Below are 12,911 nucleotides of genomic sequence, written 5' to 3' on the forward strand. Positions count from 1 at the left end.
TTGATCTAGAATTTGCGAGCAAATGAGATCTTTATAGGCGCGCGCGGGCCGAGTACTTGGAATTTTCCGCATGTGGTTTCAGTTACTTGTACGGCTGCCTTTCCCGCCGGCTGCGGTGGTTGCATTAATTTCCATCAACGATACTGGGGTACAGTATCCAAAATTTGTTCATGTAAAAAGAAGCTATTTTGCTTTTTTCTGGAAAAGAAGGTTTACCTTGTCTCTCCCCCGAGCGATGCATACAAGCACTTTATTATATTATTTAACAGAACCAAACAAAATAAATACATGAATCAATCCAAGACGACCTTCCTAGCAATTAATGTCGCTACACCTACAAACTTAATGATGTGCCCTGACTGCATTCAACACACATCATATATTTCGGTGGCCTAACTAAGCCGTCCGACGGCAAACCGAGAGCACAAACCGGTAGCTAGACTCTCAGAGCGCAGCACGTGCGCCCACTCTAGAATCCTCCACCGCCATCTTTCGCCATCCCAGCTTCAGGATCGATCAACATATACATCTTGCCAGGCCATTCTGTCGTCGACATCACCGCGACGCCAGACAACGTCATCATCCCACGGGCGCCCGTCGCCGATACTCTGCTGCGCCAAGCCGCCAAGTCACGCCGTCGGTCTTGCGGTAGATGTAACATCGCTCCTCCTCTTGTCTCCTCCGCCAGCTCATGCTCCAAAACAATGCCGTCAAGAGGGAGAATGACAATGAAGGCGTCGTCATCGTTTGATCCGGGATACCCAGATATAGGGTTTCCCCTGGAGAATTCCGAGCGTAGTGACACAACCTGCAACGACAATGCCTCGAGAAGAAAACGATGTGAGAGACGTTGCCATCGTCCGTCACGACCGTAATCAGAATGATTTTCACCGGTAGTTGCGCCGCCCCGATCTCACAGCTGACTGGATATGTGCACAGCCTCGCCCTGAGGACATATGCTGCCACCGGAACGCTGGCAGAGGGCCTCCCGCCGCCCCTCACAGGTCCTTCCGTGCACCGCGGGCTGACCAAGACCATACCGCGATAGATCTGGATGGGACGCCAGATCCATGGTCGGCATGACCCTTCTATCGGGAGAAGAGCCACACCACGCCATACATGGAGCGCCGGCCACAACCGCCACCCATCCAGGCTGGGCAGCCCACCCCACCGGTTGTGGATATCCGGCGACCGCCGCCCAGTCAGAGGCACCACCCTAACTGTTGCACGTGCAAGCACCGAAGGAGGCGCCCATGCCGCCTTGTGGGCAGGGGCGGAGCTGGAGCAAATGTTACCCGATGCACCGCTTTAATAAGGCGTAAAATTTTCAAACAACTTTCTATTGAATAAAGGTTTGTTTAACAACTTCTAGCACATATTATAGGACATAATAGAAGGCGATGTGTAAAAAAATATGTAGCAATCAAAATGCTCACTATAATGATAAAATGAGAGACAAAATTACCTGAAAATGGATGTCTTGCATTTCCAAATTCTAGAATACATCATTGGACAACAAGGTTCAGTAACCTACAAGATAAAAATAGAATTGAACTTTCTAGTCGAACATAATAAAATGCTAGGATGAAAGTACTTAAATGACTAAAAACCTGTAAATTACCTTTAGTACATCCTACACCTCCGAGCGACGAAATATTCAACAACTTGAGCATTGCTGGCCTTTTTCATTCATTCTTTCAATTTTCTCTTGCCCGGATCATATTGAATCCTCTCTCCCCAAATTATGTTTTCCAAAACATCTTGTGATGGCGCTTTTCTTTTGAGAAGAAACTTCTCAATATTATCTGCATATAACAAATACAAATTACATATGAGAGATAAAAAATGAGAGTGGATTTAATCTATCAGCCGCAAGTTTATAACCCTAAAAAATGCTCCAAGTTTTGCCAATACATAGGGATTTAATCTATCAGCTGCAAGTTTATACACGTAACTTTTGCAACTTGCAATTCGTAGAAAGATTTAGAAAAGGTAGGGCAAGGACACTACCAGAATTGGGGTTCCTTCCTATCCAATCTATAGACAGAACGGAAGATCTCTCGGACAGGTCGCCGAATTGCAGAGAGCAGGAGGGCCAGCCGAAGACGAAATTGCGACGTGCGGTAGGTGTCGCGCGGAACTCAAGTGTGGCTGTGGTGCTGCGGCCTGCGGCGTCCGACGTCGCCGGTTCGCTGCCGCCTGTGTACGCGAGGCGTATATAGGTCGTATGGATCGATTGATTTCACGGCCGCTTGGTACGCGCACGTACGTCTACACGGGAAACTGATCGATCGATTGATTACAGCGTGCGTACGTGACTTGGGCTGGGGAACAAACAGCAGGTGCGTGTGTGCGTGGCCTGTATTGGCCCATTGCGGAGGCGTGCGTGCGTGAAGTCTGGACACCCTGATGCACTGATGTTGGGCCAACCTGATGCACAGGGCCTTTTTAGGTGGTAGGTAGCACTAAAAAATTAGATGGGCCCGTATTCCTGTGCATCAGGGTCAGCCCAATGGGCTCCGCCCCTGCTTGTGGGAGTTCCACTGCGAACCGCCTGCCTAGCGCCTTTGGCGTCAGGCCCGCTGACACCGCGACCCTCGCCTGCGGCGGCGGCGGTGGCGGCAGGAGATCATGGAAATGGGGGATGTCGGCGCTAGGTTTTGTGCCCCCGGCGTCGTCCAGGGGAGGCGACACAAGGGGGTCTTTGCGAAGTTGAATGTCAAAGCTATTTTGCTGACGTTCTTAGGAGTGGTTCTTTAGAGAACGCTCTATGTTACGTTCAATTTGCGTGTGCAAATCTCAAAGCGACACACATGGTAAACTCAGTTCCCACGGACCTACCCGAGGCAAAAATTCAAAATTTCGGTCCATACACAACCATCCAGAGGAAACGATTCCATGTGTACTAACGGCCCCTAGCATGGCAATTACGTACTAAAAAGCAAGTATAGCAACTCCTCTATTAATTCTAATTATTTCAATATGCGTGATTCCACATTATTAAAATTGTGGTAGCCACTAGATTTACCAGCTTGATCCATTATCATCCATCCGATGATCTGCACATGAGTATCCTCTATAATGCGACATGCATTAATATATTTGAAGTAGACTTAAATCACAATGCATTTAATTGTAACATGCACAACTTTTTATGTTACTACTCCCTTCGATTCATATTAATTATCGATGATTTAGTACACTTTGTACTAAATCAACGACAATTACTATGGATTGGACAGAGTATGATTTTTTTTGGTTATATGGAAATTCCTCACATAGTTTAAATCATAAGGACTGAATTTCATTCTACACAATATTTATGAACTACTAGTATATATCCAATTCCGCACAAAAGACCAGGGCAATGTCTAGTTATTACAAAAGTGCAGTTTACATAGTACAAAACTAACACGCATACTTAATTTCATTATAGCATAATGCATACCACATGCATCTTAAGGAAATATTTGCATTATTATCACTAATGCAATAATTGCACATAAAAGAAGGACAGCTCATCAACATGTCCACCTGCATAGGACTAGTTACCTTTAAAAATGTTTAGGAGTTCCTGACCAAAAAAAAAACAGATGTTTAGAAGTTCATTTGAAACCTTGAGTAGGTTTTTGAAATCTTGATTGTAAAAACATTGGGTAGAAGTACTAGAATGGCTATTACGTATCTGATAGATACATAAAGAATGAAGAAAACACTAAGACTCATTATTTATTTATGGCGTTTATCTCAAATCTATCAATTTGAATTGTATTATTAAAACAATAGGCAAACACGTCAACATGTTCGTATGCATATAGACTGAAATATATTCACCGTTGATTTTTAGTTAAAACAGCCATGATTAATACTCCTTGTGACTTGGTGCATATATAGGGCATGCACGTACTTCTAGGCCATCAATTTAACTAACTAAATATGTATTATATGTAACAAAAATATATGTAATGAAAACTATATTCGAATAGGAATCAAGGATAAGGGCCTCTTTGATTCGTAGGATTTTGAAAACGTAGGAATAGGAAAAGTATAGGGTTGGAGTGGCATGCCCACTTGATGAATGCTATAGGATTAGCAATGAGTGCTTGATGCCACAGAAAAAACAAAGGAATTTTAAAAAGAGGTTGGATTGGATGTTAGATTTCCTATGAAATGTAGTACAAAAGATTCCATAGGAAAAATTCCTATGGAATCCAATCATATGAATTAAAGGACCAACATAGGAAAAAATCCTAAGGATTTCAATCCTCCAAAAATCCTATAAAATTCCTTTGAATCAAAGGAGCCCTAACTTTTGATGACATATAACACATTTTTAATTGATCAAATAAACAACCTAGAACTACGCACATGTCCTATGCACCAGGACCGAGGTAGTAATTGTTTAATTTGTATGCATGATTCGGATTGATCCCCTGCTGATTCCAAGTTATAATGGTTATGATTTACTAGTAGTACTCCACGCACTACAGTAGTGTTGGTTGTTACTATTGGCGCGCACCACACACGTAATATAACTCTCGATTACTGTCAAATGGTACATCAAAGTTAATAAATATAACATAGTTCATGTTAATTAAAAGGTATCATTTGGTATGTACTTCACATAATTAAATAGTGAACTGCACCAGAATAAACATAAGTACTTCCTCTCTCTAGGTGAATAAGTCACCTTACGAAATCCAGATTTTCCCAAAACCATAAGACGCAGAACATTAAATTCTCCTTGATCCCGTCCCAGCCTTGTTCACGAGCACCCACATCCTCCTAGATTTCCTCCGCTGCCTTGTTCTCCCCCTTGGAAATCCCTCTGCTCAACCAGTGCATGCTTCGCGGCTGGGCATTGATTAGGCAAGAATTGAAGCCAGTTTTGCATGCAATCACGTACGGGCCTGCATGGACAGCTGAAAAGGCATCTTAATAACCAGCGATTAAATGCTGATTTTGCTTCCTTTTGTAACAATGTTGTGACTGGAAGTTCAGCTCGTCCCGGTGCTCCTCCTCGCCCAATCTAAAGCCACCTAGGTTGCGCTGCCACTCCTAAGATGACTTACTCACCTAGACGGAGGGAGTAGTTCAAATCCAACGATTTGAGCAACACCACTGTTCAAATCCAAAATAGAACCTAATTTGACCTTAATTAAACTAAACTAGAGTTGTTTTACGGTGATTGGGTTAGTACTCGGAGTACTTAGCAGTACTTACATGTCTGATCACGTCTGATTTTTATTAGCCGTCAGATCTTGCGGGGAATTTTAATTGATTAAATTTAATATGTTAATTGTGATAAGGGCATAATGGTCCAGGGGGAAATATCTTTTCTTGAACCGATCACCTGAGGACCGGATCCATGTCTACTCGATCCAGTTCAGAATCCTCCTCCGATCTATTCGTCGCCGCTCGCCGCTCCTGACCTTCTCCGTCCTCGACCTGCCCGGCGAGAGGAATAAATTCATCGTCCTCGTCCTCCATCCAACCAACCCCAGCCCCCACGCCGTCACCGAAGAAGAAGAAGGCCGGATCTGCGCCGGCTGAATCGGCGGCGACCGCGGCGGGCGATCCCATCTCTTCGCGCGTACCATCCTTAAGGTATGAATTCGGCTTGGCGTTCTGCTCGTTCTCTTGGCCGTTGCGCCCCTCCACCGTGCATGCAGTACAACCTCAACCCCACAAGATCCGGGTACGGACTAGAACAACAAATGGAAAGCTTCATCGTGGCATAGTTTCTCTTGAGCTAATCGCATCATGTTTGTTTAAGTAAGATGCTGAGGGCATTGCTTACTTCCTTTGGTACCGCAGAAAAAAGTGACTTACTTGACGTTTGAGATGAGATATACTAAAAGGAAGATGAGATACTGGTTCCATAGTTCACTTAATTTAGTTTATTAAAGTCATCATCACTTTAGGTTTGCATAGTGCATGAAATATAGTTTAAAGGAAGATGAGATACTACTTGTTGGACGTTGATGATTGGTTTCCCTCACATGTCAAACGAGCAAAGTCTTTTCCATGCACTTGTCTTTGCCTATGAGCTATTTTACACCCGCAACATTGATAAACAGAAAGATGTTGATGATTGGTTTCCCTCACATGTCATACGCAGGAAGACATGGCGTATGCAAGTGATGAGAGTATGTTCGAGTATGTAAATGTTGTCAACAAGATGTTTGTTAGTGAGGCTGAAGGCTATGAATTCTACAACAAATATGCTCTTGAAAAAGGTTTTAGTGTGAGGAAAAGCTACGTTGAGTGGGATGGATCCAACAAATACATAATTTTAAGGAAAATTGTGTGTAGTTGTCAAGGGTTTCGCGAAGAGAAGCACATGAAAAGAAAGATGGAAGATAGAAAGAAGAAGCCACGAATTTTAACTCGTGATGGGTGTAATGCTAAATTGGTCATTACAAGACAGGAGGAAACCGGTCGGTGGTTTGTCAAGGATTTCATCGATGAGCACAGCCATCCTCTAGCCCCACGGGATCTTTCTTGTCTGCTGCGTTCGCACAGACGAATTAGCGATGAGCAGAAAGCGGACATTGCGGACATGGAAAAATGTGGGATCCGCAAATACCGTATTATGGATATTTTGTGCTTTCAATACGGTGGATTTGATAAGGTTGGATGCATAAAGAGGGACGTTTATAATTTCTGCCATGCTAATAAGTAGGAGACAATCAGTGTCGGTGATGCTAATACGGTGATCATGCACATGATGGCGAGGCGAGAACGAGATGTGGATTTTTTTTTCTTCAAGTACTTGGTAGACGAGCATGGCCATCTGAAGGGACTGTTCTGGGCTGATAGTCAGTCGTGACTTGACTACAAGGCTTTCAGAGACGTCATTGTTTTCGATAGCACATACAGAACCAACAAATACAATCTGCCATTCGTGCCGTTTGTCGGGTTGAATCACCACCGCAACACTGTTATTTTTGGTTGTGGTATAATTTCTCATGAAACAAGCCAGGCATACGAGTGGATGTTGCGGACCTTTTCTGATTGCATGGCACAGAAGCATCTGATATCTGTGATCACAGATGGGGACCTTGCAATGCAGAGAGCAATAAGGGTGGTCTGGCCAGACTCAAACCATAGACTATGTATATGGCACATTCAGCAGAACATTGTACGCTATCTGCATGATGACGACGTAAAGGATGAATTTAGATCTTTCATTTATGATACTTTTTCCATTGAAGAGCATGAGATAAAATGGATACAATTCTTACAATGGAATAAAGTAACCAGTGAGGAGTCTTGGCTGCATCAGATGTATCAGATGAGAAAGTTGTGGTGTGCTCCATATCTTGAGGGGCGTTGTTTCCTAGGATTGAGCAGCAATCAGAGGAGTGAGAGCTTGAACTCTGTGCTCATACGCATCTTGAGGGTAAGATGTCGTTGTTTGAAATGCTAGAGCACTATGAGCGTTGCCTTGCGTCGCGACGGATTAACGAAGATCTCCATGACGTTGAAGCCTTGCAGTCCGTTCCATTTACAGAGGAAAATGCTTTGCCGCTTGAGAAACACGCCGCAACAGTTTTCACACCTAGTGTCTTTAAGATGGTCTTATGGAGCATAGATGCTATCAGCAAATGTCAGATCAGAGAGATACTAGATGGATCAGAAGATTCCACTTATGTTGTGTCCAAGCAGGAAAGAATGGATAAAAAGTTTGGAGTGCGCATTGAAGAGCAAGGAGGTCTTTTGCACAGGGTGAGTTGTTCTTGCCGTAAGCTGGAATGCGTAGGCACACCATGTTCCCACATTTTTTACATATTGGGGATTTTAAAACAAACAATTCTGCCAGGTTGTTGTGTTCCCACTAGGTGGACTATGAATGCAAAATATGCATACGCACCTACCAGAAAAAAACCAGATGTATGACTATTCGGTAAGCCTGCAGAGGTACCGCAAGTTGTGGAATTGTAGTCACGCCGCAAGTTTCAAGGCATGCCACTCTGATGAGGACTATCACCGTCTAAAGATGCTTTTGCAAGCATAACATCATGGCAAGCAATCAAGTTTGGAACAAGCTGACAGCAAGGAGTCAACTAGTGCTCAGCATAACAGCATTAGGTTTGGCCCGTTGATGCCGCACTCGGAGAAAGTTGATAAGGTTCTGGATCCCGTGCATGTGCCAGGATGAGGTGCACTGAAGAAAAGGCTCCAGGCAAAGACAAAGAAGTCAAGATCACAGAATATCTATGGCTATTGCAAGAAACCAGGTCACAATCGACGTAAATGCGCTAAATTGCTAGAGGTACAAAATATGTTCATATTTATTTTTTGCATGTGTTTTACACATAATTGATGTCCATGTGATTTATTGTATTCTTCTGTGTAGGATCTCGAGGCTGAACTGTGATATCTACATACAGCATGAACTGACGATGAGTCAGAGAACATCGTGTGTCATTCAGCTTTGTGTGACGTGGTCTTTACATTCTATTTCATCGTGACAGTAATTTAGTGAAGTGCGGTTGTACTACCATGTTACTGTATTAGTTCGACATCTTTCGTTTCCATTTTCTGTGTGTATCATTTGATGTCCAACTTTAAGAATGATGATGTATTTCGAACAGGAATAAGGGCTAGCATGGAGCACTTGTTATTGTCGAGTAGAATAATTATTGTGATGTATTTTTGCACGCACACACGGCCGCCAGACGGATCTCCCGCGCGATCCCACGGTCTGCATGGCTGGCTCGGTGCGTGTCCATCGTTTAGGCAAGACTACTGACGCCATGCATGCATGGCAGGCTGTTTTCCTACGTTGACCCAAACACCGGCCCATCCGAGGTTGCAGCTTCGGACGGCCCACGTCGCGTACGATCTCGCATGTTGTTCTCGTCTAACTAAAAATAGTCCCACCTCGCCCCTCGAGCAGCTCCTTTACCTGCTTAAATACCTTCATCAAGGTGATTTTAGCAAGCGTTGGTCCTCATTGTAGGATGAATATGATTCTTCACCCTTACTATGGTTGTCATGCATATTCTTCATTTATAGAGCAATAATGACTGACGTATTTTTTAAATAAGCGGGGCCCACTGGGGTGTGCTTGGAAATCTTTGAGAAACCTCCATGCACGTTCATCTTTGTTGCATGCAAATCGGGCGGCATCCGCTGTGCCAGTAGCTGTCAAGGCCTTGATGAATCATTATTCACATGCAAGTCCCCGACTCTTGCATGCAGGTCCCCGACTCTTGCATGCAGGTCCCCGACTCTTGCATGCAGGTCCCCGACTCTTGCATGCAGGTCCCAAATTATCTTGTACATGGTGACCCACATATGCCAAACATGTCTATGAAAGAAAATTTTGAAAAAATATATTTTACAATGCCCCCTTGAGGCATAGACCGATGTTTTTAGCAGTCAGTCTAGAGGGCATTATAAATTCAAAAAAATTCAAAAAAATAAAAAAACTTGGAAACCTAGTTTTGTTTGTGGAAGAGATCATGTGTGCCAAAATTGAGGTGATTTGGAGGTGGTCGAAAAAATGCCGGCATTCCGGAGGGACCATTTTGTCTAACTTAAGCCAGTTTTTGAAAAAAGGGTGAATTTTTCCATCACCTCCAAATCACCCAAATTTTCTTTTACATGGTGATCCACATGTGCCAAACATGTCTATGAAAGAAAATTTTGAAAAAAATTATTTTACAATGCCCCCTTGAGGCATAGACCGATGTTTTCAGCAGTCAGTCTAGTGGGCATTATAAATTCAAAAAATTACAAAAACTTGGAAACCTAGTTTTGTTTGTGGAAGAGATCATCTGTGCCAAAATTGAGGTGATTTGGAGGTGGTCGAAAAAATGCCCGCATTCCGGAGGGACCATTTGGTCTAACTTAAGCCAGTTTTTGAAAAAAAGGTGAATTTTTCCACCACCTCCAAATCACCCAAATTTTTCAACCAAAGGGCCCACGTCTCCCCTCCAGAGTTTTTGAGGGCCAAAGGGCAGGACGTTTGAGTTTTGGAGGCAACTCCCCACGTCTCCCCTCCACTGGCAACTCCCCACATCTCCCCTCCACTGGCAACTCCTCACGACCACGACGCAGGTAACTCCCCTCCTATTCCATTGCCGCTCCATCTTCCTCCCTCTGCCTCCCTCATTCCATTGCTGCTCCATCTTCCTCCCTCTGGGAGCAACTCCCCTCCGTCTGCCAAGCATCACCGTGGTGAGGCATCTGGCAAGGAGCTGCTGGTGGTCGACGACGATGTTCCGGTCCCCGGGCAGAAGGAGGACTACATCATGCCGCTCATGGTTGATATCCACCTGAAGGAGAAGCTGGATGTCGTATGCACCAGCAATCCAGACGAAGCTGACAAGAGGATCCCCGACATGAGGAGGAGGCTCGGCGGCATGGTTTCTCGGTCGATCGGCGTTGATGTCGAGTATACCAGGGAAGACGAACCTCCGCAAATGGCTGCAATTCTACAGTTATGCGTGGAGGATCTCGTCCTGGTATACCACATCACCGCGGCAACCAAATGGTAAAAAACATCCAGTTCTGAAGTTTCTGTCTAATTAGTAGTTTCTGAAGTTTCTGAAGTAGATGCAATATTTCTGAAGTTCTGAAGTAGATGCAATACTAGTTCTGAAGTTCTGAAGTTTATGTCTAATTAGTAGTTTTTGAAGTTTCTGAAGTTTCTGAAGTAGATGCAATAGTTCTGAAGTTCTGAAGTAGATGCAATACTAGTTCTGAAGTTCTGAAGTTTCTGTCTAATTAGTAGTTTCTGAAGTTTCTGAAGTAGATGCAATAGTTCTGAAGTTCTGAAGTAGACGCAATACTAGTTCTGAAGTTTTGAAGTTTCTGTCTAATTAGTAGTTTCTGAAGTTTCTGAAGTAGATGCAATATTTCTGAAGTTCTGAAGTAGATGCAATACTAGTTCTGAAGTTCTGAAGTTTCTGTCTAATTAGTAGTTTTTGAAGTTTCTGAAGTTTCTGAAGTAGATGCAATAGTTCTGAAGTAGATGCAATACTAGTTCTGAAGTTCTGAAGTAGATGCAATACTAGTTCTGAAGTTTCTGTCTAATTAGTAGTTTCTGAAGTTTTTGAAGTAGATGAATTTGATGCACCAGATTAATTTGATGCAGGCCCAAGGAACCCCGTCCGCTCCTGCAGGAGAAGAAGCAGTACACCTTTGTTGGCTTCTCCATTGGAGGTGACAAGGAGAAGCTGAAGTTGTCTGGTTTGGAGATCAACCCCGACAAGTACGTCGACATGCAGCGCAAATGGAGAGTTCCAAACAATGGAAAGAAGTGGCAGTCTTTGGCTGGGTTTGCAGCCAGCCTCATCCACCCATCCTACAAGGAAATGAAGGGGAAGATCAACAAGAAATTGTACCACAAACGATGGGGGGACAGCCCACTGCCAAACAACCTCATCGAGTACGCAGCGAAAGATGCGTATGTCACCTACGAGGCATTGAAGAAAATCGAAACCGTCAAAGAAGGTTTGGAGCAATGGCAAGAGGCGGAGGATCATCGGGATGACCCCTACTACTGGGGATATTGAGTTGTTTGTTGTATTATGTGTCTCAGTTTGTAGTTATGTGGTTGAACAAGTTTGCTTTTGTTATGTTGAACAACTTTGCTTTTGTAATGATGACCAAGTTTGCTTTTGTTAAGTTGAACAAGTTTGCTTTTGTAATGATGAACAAGTTTGCTTTTGTTATGTAGTTATGTGATTGTTATGATGCTGGTGCAGAACACTTATGGTTCTGATGTGATGCTACTGCTATATAGTAGTGGCGCACCACATGACAGGTGCGCCATTAGTGTCCATTCCATCTATAGCCTTTTTCCTAGTAGTGCAAAATGTAGCATGATGGACTGGCTGCAATGGAAATAATGGTGACAAATGCAAAAAACTGAAATATGACAAAAAAGCCCGCCTACTTGCCGCTTAAAGTTCACAATAAAACAGCCTGCATATGACTAGTAACCCAATCATTTATTGGGCCAGGATGCAGAGGCCCGTCAGATTGTGATAACAGGTAGCAAGTAGGCCCACAGGGCAGGGATGGAGATGGTTAGGCAATGTGCTGCCCGCTAGAAAGGAACTTGAGAGGGAAAGCTCAGCCCGCTATATAAAACCGGTGCTAGCTCCGCTCGCTCGGCGAGGTGGGACTAAACACCCTGCACCGCTGGGATGTGCCCGGCGCGACGCTCGCTTGGGCCTAATTCGGATGGGCCGTCCCACGCCAGCCTCACCCGCTGGGTCGCTGGATGGACCGTTGGGCCATCTCGTTGTCTGCGCCTGAGGCATGCATGCATGGGAATGGCGGCAATGTGGGTTTGCATGCGCGGGTGGCGGACGTGAACTTTATCTATCCAAACTATGTTATGATTTCTACCTGAAAACAAGCTCGCGTGCGACGCGCTCCCGTGCGACGAATGCCTCTCACGTGATATGCGATTCCGATGCGACTGCGTGCCAAGTTTTATAGATGGAAACTTCTTTAGATGCAATGCCATCTCAAAAACAACTCAGAAACAACTGTATGATTGATCATAAAACACATGCATTGTTGTTCAAAGAACTGTCTCATGAATAAATTGTACCATAATTGCGAACATAGTGTGAAACAGAAAAAAAAATGTTTGTTTGCAACAAAATAATCCTGGTTTGAAGCTTAAACTGGTTGAAAAACAATTGAGCCTACTCCATATTGTCTTTTGCACTGCCAAAATCCAGTGACCTCTTGCGTTGCGTTGTTGGAGATTGTGTCGGGCTTGGCGACGACCCATGTGCTTCAATCTTTTTCTCTTTAACATCAGTGTAACCATACAACTTAAGTTGTTCTTGGTCTTTCTCTGCCAACTCTCTAGCAAGACCCTCCATTTCTTGGATTCTCACTTCCTGTAGAAAACCATAGGAATTGTATTAGGAAGA

General features: G+C 44.0%; 1 long non-coding RNA gene across 1 annotated transcript; it reads right to left on the minus strand.

Moving 5' to 3' along the window:
* Positions 1-232: 232 nt before the first annotated feature.
* LOC123151947 (uncharacterized) lies at positions 233-2,501 on the minus strand. The gene is made up of 4 exons (XR_006475925.1): positions 2,011-2,501; positions 1,622-1,805; positions 1,466-1,530; positions 233-1,279 (listed from the first exon to the last, which is right to left on the minus strand). It is a non-coding gene; the product is annotated as an uncharacterized lncRNA (long non-coding RNA).
* Positions 2,502-12,911: the final 10,410 nt, after the last annotated feature.

This window comes from Triticum aestivum, chromosome 7A, assembly GCF_018294505.1.
Source record: "Triticum aestivum cultivar Chinese Spring chromosome 7A, IWGSC CS RefSeq v2.1, whole genome shotgun sequence".
Classification (NCBI taxonomy): Eukaryota; Viridiplantae; Streptophyta; class Magnoliopsida; order Poales; family Poaceae; genus Triticum; species Triticum aestivum.